This window comes from Nicotiana sylvestris, chromosome 8 (genome assembly GCF_000393655.2).
Source record: "Nicotiana sylvestris chromosome 8, ASM39365v2, whole genome shotgun sequence".
Lineage (NCBI taxonomy): Eukaryota > Viridiplantae > Streptophyta > Magnoliopsida > Solanales > Solanaceae > Nicotiana > Nicotiana sylvestris.
The window spans coordinates 60649252-60661045 of NC_091064.1; positions in this window are offsets into that span (position 1 = coordinate 60649252).

The window sequence follows — 11794 nt, forward strand, 5'->3', positions numbered from 1 at the left end:
ATGTGGATAACTTATTAACCCGGCTAGGTCTGACCATGATGCGTGCACAATTGATCAGAGTAAAGTTGCTATAGAGGTCTAGACTGGGACCCTCAAGCGGACAACTTGAGGGGGAAAGGCACGGAACTATCGAACGCACCGCTGATCGACTAGTTTTACCGCAAATATGCCTTTCCAAATTTAAAGGGTGATATATAGGAAGAGTGCAAACACTCATCAAGCGTTGCTATGGGATTGATTACGCACGAGTAGAGTTTGATGTTGAGCATGATTTATGCAACAATAAATAGCATGTTGTCAAGTATTTGCTCGTTAAAAAAATAATAATAAATGTAGTATTTAAATAATTGAAAGACAGTTACGGAAAAAGAAAACAAAGAGACAAGTCAGTTTTAGGAAATAAAGGAAATCATAAATGCAATTAAATCCAAATGCACGGGATAAAGCATGCTTTAGACTAATTCAAAAAATAAGTTCGGTAAAAGCCTAAAATATCCCCAGCAAAGTAGCCATGCTATCGAGCCCCTTTTTCTTTCGCGGAGTCCGGGTTTCGACATTCATTGGTAACAACTCGTTTCCTTTTGGGAATTGGGTATTTGAAGAGTCTCCACCTAACGGATTAAGGTGCGTTAGGGAACCTAGAGCAATTAACTCATGTAACCAGTTTGCATTACCAAAGATTAGGGTAAGGACTCAAAATAACCTTGAGGGAAAGGTGTTAGGCACCCCTCACGGTCCATAATGGTGGGTCCCGATCGAACTTAGTTATGTGAATTAGTCATTATGTTACACCCCATATTTTCGTACATGATAATACGCCATAAATAAATTGATGAGCGCCCGGAAGTGAGATGTCACATTCCGTAGTACTACATTACGACGATGTTTCACCATGTAATATTGTACGTGGAATTTTTCGTAAGGTAATTGACATCAGTCCAAGGAAAAGATTATTTGTAGATTATAAGGATTATGCTATTTCACAAGTGATGAGTAAATTCATGGAAGTGAAAGGGGAAGCAAGTCAAAGGAAATAAATTTTCGTCCACGTTTGGCATGTTGGGATAAAATACGGGTCGAGCGTTAATACCCGATATTTACAGACTAGTACGATACAAAGTACCATATGCCATGATAGTAGGATATATAAAGTGTATTAAAAATAAGTAGAATTTTAAGTAATTTTAGATAATTTTTAATTATGTGGGTAATTGGTTAATTATTAATTAGTGGAGAATTACCAAGTTAATAAAGAAATTGATAATTATCTAAATTTTTTGGATAAGTACTAGGATACATTCTCCACGTGGTAGTATGAAAATTAGGCTGCAAAACATTTTTAAGCTCTATTAGCGGTGAACATATTTCACTATGACAAAGACTACTCTTTCAAATTCACCCCACCTATACTTTCAACAGTTTTGCACCTTAAGTTCTTTAGTTTTTTTTAAATGACTTTGCTTATTCACCCATCACTACAATAAAAGACAAAGCTTTTCATCCATACCAAAAGCCAACCTATTTCATTCATACAGTTTCGGACATGTGCAAATTTCTCGTGCAAAAATACTTGATCTCTTGTTCTTGCGCATAAACTCCATTTGGATATTTTGAGAAAAGAAAAAGGGGTTGATAAAGAGTTATTTTTGGTCTAACACCCTTATTAATTTATATGTGAAAGGTGGTGATTTGGTCTCTGCTCGTGATGTGTTCAACCAAATGCTCTTGATTACAGGTTATTCCCAAAATGGGATGCCTGATAAGGCATGTAATGTTTTTCGGGAAATGGTTTCATCGGGGTTTATGCCTAACCATTATGTTTGTGGTAGTGCTTGGAGGGATTGTTAAAAGAATCGGTTCAGGTATGTTAAGGCTAAACTCTGTCCTTCCTTTTAGCACGAATTCTGGGAAATTCCTAAGACGTCAAATGTGATATTTTACTATTCTATTGCTAGAAAGACCTTCTGTGAAAGGCATTGGGATCGTAGCTGAAGTATTTTCATGATTCTATTAGGTTGATATTCCACTCGTTCGGTTAAATAGGGTCTTCGACATCTATATATGTCATTTGTTCAGTTTTCTTAACTATTTGTCTATATATGTGAGTTCTTATTCGTCTCTGGGTTGTGTGACTAGAAAATAAATGCATTTAGTATTTGCGATCAGTCCTTCTCCCTTGTTAAAGTGTATCTTAAAAATCTCTAAAGTCACACGTCGATTTCCAAAAAATCTCAAATATAATTTTTATGTTTAAACTACTAAAACACTTGATTTTTAAAATACTTTCTTTTACTAAATATCAAGAAATCAGGTATAAGGACTAAGTGAAGCACCTTAAGATTTTTATGAACATCTTCAGAGTTAAGTTATCTTTCTAAAAGTCGAGTTAAGTTTTCAAGCTTATTCAAAAGAAAAGAAAACATATGAGGTTCCACTAGATAATTGTATGCGATACGAAGGTGATTATGAGATTATGAGGATAAGAGTACGTATGAGCCAAGATTGACTAAGTTCTTGTTATGACCTATTATGTGCATTCAAAGTTCATATCATACATGACATATTATGCATGGACTTCGAGCTATAATCGGAGGTAAGGGGCCTATTTTCCCGAAAAACTATATATATTGTACAGATGGCCACAGGTTGGCAATATGATATCGGTTAGCTACCGGAATAGACCGCCATTGCTAGCATTTGGTTGGGTATGTCATGCATTTGCACCAATATATATATGTATTCACGACATACGATTACACGAGCATACCATGCATATTTGATTACTATGAGGTCGGATGCCGTCCATGGATGCTATCAGAGTTTCAGTGTCAAGTGGTATCTCTATTATTTTTTTTCATCAGCTATGTATGATTATACTTTCTGCCTTACATACTAGAACATTTTTATTCTTACTAATGTCCCGTTGCCTGGGGACACTGCATTTTTGTTTCGTGCGTGCAGGTCCAGGCAGGGACTCTGATCGACCCTTCCGCTAGGATTTCGAGGTTCAGCTGTGAGTTGGTAAGCTCCACCTCTTCCTGGAGCTTTCATAGGATGGTTACTTTTGTTGTACAGTTTGGGTATAGTCGGGGCCTTGTTCGACAGTGCTTATGACAATCTTAGAGGCTATTGTGGACACAGTATTCTGGGTTTCTTTTTGCAGCTTTCAGTCTCTAGCCCATAGGCTTGGGAGGTATATATATGTATGTAGGCATGTATGTCTCCAATCTGGCTCGTCTACCTTTGTTTATATGGCTTATTGTTATTCAAGTCATGACCTTCATGGTCCAGGCTTAGTATTTCAGTTGTTGTGTTGCCCAATCTGTTGGGCCCCTGGTTTAGTTAGCTAGTATGTTTAGTGGCTAACTCGATCAAATATAGTATCGAGTGCCAGTCGTGCCTCCCCTAGTTTGGGGCGTGACAAACTTGGTATCAAAGAAGGTTGTATCCCAGGGAGTCCAAATGCCGTGTCTAGTAGAGTCTTGTTTATGGGTGTGTCATGCACCACACTTATAAGCAGGAGGCTACAGGGCATTTAAGACTGTCACTCTTTCTTCTCACTCTAGATCGTGTGGTAGAGCTCACTTATAAGAATTCAAATTCCGAAATTCTATTTTATTCGTAATAAGATGTCACCTACATCCGGAAAGAAGGTTGGAAAGAGAGATAGTTGTAGAAGAGCTGAGTTAGGGAAATTGAATTGGATTTTTATGTATGATGCCTACGATAAGTAAATATGAGGTCTTTAGCAGATCATGTGTGTACTGAAAGGTATAAGCCTCTTGATAAGAAGCCTTAAGGCAAGAATGCCTATCCACCTTTATGGTTAAAGACAATGAGAGATTAAAAAGATAAATACAAGTTTCAACAAGCAAAAGAAGCAAGATAAAGAAGGGTACGAGGTGCCCAGTTAACAAAGGTTAACGATGTTTATAATTCAAGCAGAGGAACATAAGCTTTTTGTGTTGTATTCAATAGTAACAGAGGTATATACAATTGGTCGCACTCATTCTAGATATGCCCTATGGGGGTTAAGACAAGTAGTATAAAAAGATATGATGGATGAATTATTTGCGTCAGTTGATATTTCCGAAGGATATTGCAAATGTGCTAATAGATGTGATGGTGTACTCTAAAATAGTACAGCTAGATATGAGTACTACAAAGACATGCACTATAAGCCTTGAAGGGATAAATATTACCTTAGTGTGGCTCGCGTTCCTAGTAAAGCGAGAACGTTAAGCAACTTGAAGAGCCACTAGATGGTGCAAAGGAAAGATAAAAGCGAAAGAATGTCGTATTGAAGTTTTCACAAGAAAAAGGATATGCAGAAATATTAGCAGAGTAATGAGAAGAGAGATAAGGAAGCATTATGAATAAGGTGTGATACATGGATGAAAATGGTAGAGTGTTACAAAACCTATAGTCAAATGACGAAAGAAACGGTATGTGCCAGTTATGCTAAGTGTCACCCTCGCGAGTAAGGGAATTTGTCATCCTTGGTATAGAAGGATTGATGCAAGGTGAGTAAGGATCATTGATGTTGAGAAACGACACCAAAGATGAAGAGGTAAAACATCTATAGGTAGATCCTCGTGGCTTCAGCTCTTAGTACACCCCTAAAGGGGGGAATATGAAGTGATGTAGCATTAAGTCAGAATTAAGTGATTCTAGTGACTATGGAATGGTAAAGGAAGAATGCGATAAATAAAAGAGGAATGAGATGACCCTTATCTAAATCTTACAAATACACTACAATTCAAGAATAATGTGCAAGCACGACGTTAAAGAAAGGAAGTGAAGGTTCCTGCCCGAGCTGTTATTAATAAATAAGGAGCCAGTGTGACACATAAGTTAAGACAAAGGAAATAACCCAAGAAAGATTACTAGGAATATTGGTATGAGAATGCACCAACGAGTAGTTAGTAATTGGTTAGGAAGATCCCAGTCATTGCATAACAGGAGGTTACAGACGAATCATTAGATCGTGTGAGATAAACATAGTAGAACCCAACATGGAGAGTTCAGCCTCGAAGAATATCATTATACTTGAGATATATTCAAACAAGAGTTGGGATAGTTAAAGATACGTATGAATGTTACGAGGATAAAAGAAAGTGTCACTGGGAAGGCAGTAAAAATATCAGTTCAGAAGCAACCATACAAGCACAAGGGCATAGAAGTAAGTAACTATGGATGATTATAAGCAAGTAAGGACATCAAAAAGGTCCGTCATAAGCTCACAGCTTTACAAGAGTCAAGGGTTCTCCCTAAGTACTACAAAAGACTTCTGAGGAGATAAGAAAGAAGGCTTCAATCTATGCACAATGACCTAAAAAGGAAATGGTCGTGTAACAGTAATCTCGCAACAACATTGTAAGCATTCCAAAGGAAAATGGCACCTACCGGGGCTAATAAACAGGAAGTAAAATCAGAAGTGATATTCAGGATCATATGAGTTGTATGGAATTTCAATATATATGGGCACTAAGAGTAGCTAAGTATGGATGCAACAAGGGGGCAAAAAGATCAGGAAAAGTAATAGCTTACGTTTAAAGAAAGCTAAGATGGAAAAAAGGGAATTACTCGATCAATGATCCAGAGTTGGTTGCATTAAGAACTCACTTAAGGATTTGGAGTTTTATATATGCAGCATATACAGCCGTAGAAGTTTCTGGTATATGTTAAAAGAAAGAAGTGAGCCCAAGTAATAAACGAAGGATTAAATTATTAAAGGATTGTATCATGCATATTCCTCAGCGCCTATGAAAGGCTTAACAGAATAACTAATACCAGGAACCACATATCGGAAGATAGCTTAAGCCGACGTAAAGGCTGATCTGAAAAAGGAGGAAACTAAAGAGATACATCAACGAAGTAAATCAGGAATATGATTATTGGACCCAGAAAATGATAGAAATTATGATTGAGAATATGGAAGGACCACTCTTGATATCAGAGATACATGAGAGTTAGTACAACAACTATATTCTTTAACGGCTCCACGATGAAGCCAGTCAGAATAGTACCAACCTCATAAAAAGTCAGTACGGAGCACCTACCGGATTGTATATACACCAGAGGTGCAAGTATTATAATAGAGCTTCAAGTTGTGAATGTGAATTACACCTATGTGGAAGGGAGGTCCTGAAAGAGATAGGAGATATGATGCAAGATTTTAAGGTAAGTAAGGTAAAGGTGAACAACGTATGAGACACTCAAATGCAGAAGCTTGTGAATTATATATACTTCAGACAAAAGGTTAGAAGTGCTAGGATCCAGTACCCAGGAATGATAGCAGCAGCGCCAGTGGCATACCTTCTAGCCTATGGTCTAGGTATCGAAAAGCCTGACTAAGAAAGTAAAGAAGAGTTAGAGACGATGTGATGTCTCGCTTGACGTTCCAAAATGACATAAGGAAATCTATGATGCAAGCAAGCTAAAAGGTTGCAAGTAACATGAATAGAGTTGTGTAGGTCGCAAGCCATTGTATGGTGAAACAACAAGGTTCTAGAAGACAAGAGTAAGGATAAGAACGGGCAAGTGAGAAGGTAACGAAAATGGATAAGTCCTCAGGATTAAGCCCATGAAAACAAGAAGAGCAGATGGTTTCTCTAAATTATACAAAGATCACTATAGCCTGAATGAACTCAAACGAGTCTAAGACTAATAGCCTTTAGAATTCCACCCTGGTAATAGAATGGGGGTGTAATTGTGATCAATAAAAGATGATGTTTGGGCCTTCGATTGAGTAATGATTCAACGAAGAAAAGAAAGGGATCTTATGAATTGGACAGGATTAAAGTATCCACACTAGGTGAATCGCATTGGGATGCTGTGAGGTACGGTTATGAAAGTAGGGTATCGCCCCAGGTGGATCAATCTAATCATTTCAGACGTTCCCCGATAAAACATGAATCCTAGTAGCAATATTACATAAAAGGTTAAGTTATCAGGGGTGGATTATGGATCAAAATTTAGGTGAATCAACAATGATGGATAAAAGTTATAAAGTACATGAGGAGATTAGGCCGTCATTCTTAAGATGAGTAGTAATATAGAAGCATTAAAGGACATAGATTTATACGTATGGGATAAGCAATGAAAGTAACCTGGGAATTGGTAGCAGATCTTAGTAACGAGAAGTCGAGGTAAGAGTTATGGTATAGTATGACCAATGTAGATGCAATAACATTATATGAATGGATAACCAGGTCTATAAAATAAGATATAGCAATATTCGTAAGTTCGACAATATACCAAGCGAAGAACTTCAGGATTGGCTAAACACTGGAGGAAAAAGGAGAGGAGAGTCGCATAGGCATACTTACAAGGTCAGTATCATAGAAGCTGCATGATGGAAGGTAGCAACAGTTATGAAATTGGAAGGAATTCGATCACAAGTCATGGCATGGGAAAGAGGCCTAAATGGGGGAATGCCCTGGCCTTTGGACTTATTCATAGAACAGGTGCGTACATAACAAGAAGACTACTAAACTATTGCCAAGAGCTATGGGATATGAGAACGATAAGCGCATCCGTCAACATTCGAGGACGAATGTTCCAAAGGGAGGAATGATGTTACACCCCATATTTTCGTACATGATAATACGCCATAAATAAATTGAAGAGCGCCCGGAAGTGAGATGTCACATTCCATAGTACTACATTACGACGATGTTGCACCATGTAATATTGTACGTGGAATTTTTCGTAAGGTAATTGACATCAGTCCAAGGAAACGATTATTCGGAGATTATAAGGATTATGCTATTTCACAAGTGATGAGTAAATTCATGGAAGTGAAAGGGGAAGCAAGTCAAAGAAATAAATTTTTGTCCACGTTTGGCATGTTGGGATAAAATATGGGTCGAGCGTTAATACCCGATATTTACAGACTAGTACGATACAAAGTACCATATGCCATGATAGTAGGATATATAAAGTGTATTAAAAATAAGTAGAATTTTAAGTAATTTGAGACAATTCTTAATTATGTGGGTAATTTGTTAATTATTAATTAGTGGAGAATTACCAAGTTAATAAAGAAATTGATAATTATCTAAATTTTTTGGATAAGTACTAGGATACATGCTCCACGTGGGAGTATGAAAATTAGGCAGCAAAACATTTTTAAGCTCTATTAGCGGTGAACATTTTTCACTATGACAAAGACTACTCTTTCAAATTCACCCCACCTATACTTTCAATAATTTTGCACCTTAAGTTATTTAGTTTTTTTTAAATGACTTTGCTTATTCACCCATCACTACAATAAAAGACAAAGCTTTTCATCCATACCAAAAGCCAACCTATTTTGTTCATACAGTTTCGGACATGTGCAAATTTCTCGTACAAAAATACTTGATCTCTTGTTCTTGCGCATAGACTCCATTTGGATATTTTGAGAAAAGAAAAAGGGGTTGATAAAGAGTTATTTTTGGTCTAACACCCTTATTAATTTATATGTGAAAGGTGGTGATTTGGTCTCTGCTCATGATATGTTCAACCAAATGCTCTTGATTAAGGGTTATTCCCAAAATGGGATGCCTGATAAGGCATGTAATGTTTTTCGGGAAATGGTTTCATCGGGGTTTATTACTAACCATTATGTTTGTGGTAATGCTTGGAGGGATTGTTAAGAGAATCGGTTCAGGTATGTTAAGGCTAAACTCTGTCCTTCCTTTTAGCACGAATTCTGGGAAATTCCTAAGACGTCAAATGTGATATTTTACTATTCTATTGCTAGAAAGACCTTCTGTGAAAGGCATTGGGATCGTAGCTGAAGTATTTTCATGATGCTATTAGGTTGATATTCCACTCGTTCGGTTAAATAGGGTATTCGACATCTATATATGTCATTTGTTCGGCTTTCTTAACTATATGTCTATATATGTGAGTTCTTATTCGTCTCTGGGTTGTGTGACTAGAAAATAAAATCATTTAGTATTTGCGATCAGTCCTTCTCCCTTGTTAAAGTGTATCTTAAAAATCTCTAAAGTCACCCGTCGATTTCCAAAAACTCTCAAATATAATTTTTATCTTTAAACTACTAAAACACTTGATTTTTAAAATACTTTCTTTTACTAAATATCAAGAAATCAGGTATAAGGACTAAGTGAAACACTTTAAGATTTTTATGAACATCTTCAGAGTTAAGTTATCTTTCTAAAATTCGAGTTAAGTTTTCAAGCTTATTCAAAAGAAAAGAAAACATATGAGGTTCCACTAGACAATTGTATGCGATACGAAGGTGATTATGAGATCATGAGGATAAGAGTACCTATGAGCTAAGATTGACTAAGTTCTTGTTATGACCTATTATGTGCATTCAAAGTTCATATCATACATGGCATATTATGCATGGACTTCGAGCTATAATCGGAGGCAAGGGGCCTATTTTCCCGAAAAACTATATATATTGTACAGATGGCCACATGTTGGCAATATGATACCGGTTAGCTACCAGAAGAGACCGCCATTGCTAGCATTTGGTTGGGTATGTCATGCATTTGCACCAATATATATATGTATTCACGACATACGATTACACGAGCATACCATGCATATTTGATTACTATGAGGTCGGATGTCGTCCATGGAGGCTATCAGAGTTTCAGTGTCAAGTGGTATCTCTATTATTTTTTTTCTTCAGCTATGTATGATTATACTTTCTGCCTTACATACCAGTACATTTTTATTCGTACTGATGTCCCGTTGCCTGGGGACACTGCATTTTTGTTTCGGTCGTGCAGGTCCAGGTAGGGACTCTGATCGACCCCTCCGCTAGGATTTCGAGGTTCAGCTGTGAGTTGGTAAGCTCCACCTCTTCCTGGAGCTTTCATAGGATGGTTACTTTTGTTGTACAGTTTGGGTATAGTCGGGGCCTTGTTCGACAGTGCTTATGACACTCTTAGAGGCTATTGTGGACACAGTATTCTGGGTTTCTTTTTGCAGCTTTCAGTCTCCAGCCCATAGGCTTGGCAGGTATATATATGTGTGTAGGCATGTATGTCTCTAATCGCGGCCTCGTCGGCCAGCTAGTACTTTATTACTTTGGCTCGTCTACCTTTGTTTATATGGCTTATTGTTATTCAGGTCATGACCTTAATGGTCCAGGCTTAGTATTTCAGATGTTGTGTTGCTCAATCTGTTGGGCCCCCAGTTTAGTTAGCTAGTATGTTTAGTGGCTAACTCGATCGAATGTAGTATCGAGTGCCAGTCATGCCTCCCCTAGTTTGGGGCGTGACACATTAATAAGCAAACAATCTAAGCACCCATTTGCAAATAAGGGAAGTTTATATAGTCTAAGCACACATATATAATTAAGGAAGTTTAGATGGTCCAAGCACATATATGTAGATTTTAGATAGTCTAAGCACACATACTTAAATTAAAGAAGTTTGGACATTCTAAGCATACGTACATAAATTAAGGAAGGGAAGTCCTAAGTTAGTTAGCCTATAGAATCAATCTGTGCAATGCCCAGTAATCCTCTTTAACTAGAGGGGCTACACGTGACATTAACGCGCAGGTCATCATATCCTTTTACTACCCATTACTCTCCCCTTAGTGGTCATATAAGCGAGTTTAATTAACGAACTCTAAGCGTGCTTGTCACACCTCCTTTTTACCTGCCCGAGAGGGGATATAGGAGTTTTCCAATTAAAGTGACATAATTCGAAATGGGATTATTTATTCAATATAGAGTCGCCACTTGGAATATTTTAATTGGTGTCCCAAGTGTGAGCACGTGATTTTTGCCCTATATGAATTACTCCCATAGATTCAAGAAAATAAATTTCTCCCATTATTTGCAATTTTGTAGATTTTTTGTGGCATCTTTTGTCGACTGTTTGCATTTGTCTGTGCACGTTTATTTTATTATTCATGAAAAATACAAAAATATATTGCATTTACATTTAGGATTTAATTTTACATTTTTCAGAATAACTAGAAAATTAGTTGTTTTATAATAATGAAAAAATCACAAAAAAATAACTTATTTTTGCACTTTTTAATGTTAGTTTTTGAATTTTTGTGGTTTTTCCTTTAATTTGCTTTTAGTTAATTGTGGTAATTATTAGTTAGAGTTAATTAATTCAATATGGTGGGATTAATTTGATTTAGGAATTAGTTTAGGTTTTATTTTTATTTTTTTAAAAGAAATTAAAAAGAGTTTGAAAAATAAAAAGAAAATTGAATTGAAAGAGAAAGGAAAAAAAAGAGGAGAGTCTGAATTGGGCTAAAAACCATTTAAATTCTCCCCAAACTCAAAGATTCTACACTGAAGCCCGTCGAAATTGGCCCAAACCCTACCAATACTCGGTCCAGCCCCACTTCCCAACCAAACAACGTCGTTCGTAAGGTAATAGATATGGGTCGTTAATCTTTTTCAATCTAGTGGACGAGGAACGTACCCCCCTTTTTGATATAATTGTCCGAAATTCATAGAGAAAAATCGTATCTCTATACTTCAACTCCCTCATCCCTAACCCTAAGACCCGCTGTCCTGAGTTTCTTAACCATTTTCGGCAAGCGGCGAGTCTCCATACTCAGCCAAATTTTGACCATATAACCCTCGTTGCCTCCCCATTCCAAATCCATCATTAGTTTTCTCCAAAAATCATCCAATCCTCGCGAATTTCAAATCTCGGAAGGCAGAAAATCTGAGTTGTTCTATCTTCTCTGATTCTTTTGTTTTCCTTTGTTTGTTTCTCTTTGGTAATATCATGCGGGGATTAGCTATTTATTCAGTCAGTTTCAAGGCCTTTCATGGCAGCCAGCTTTTGGT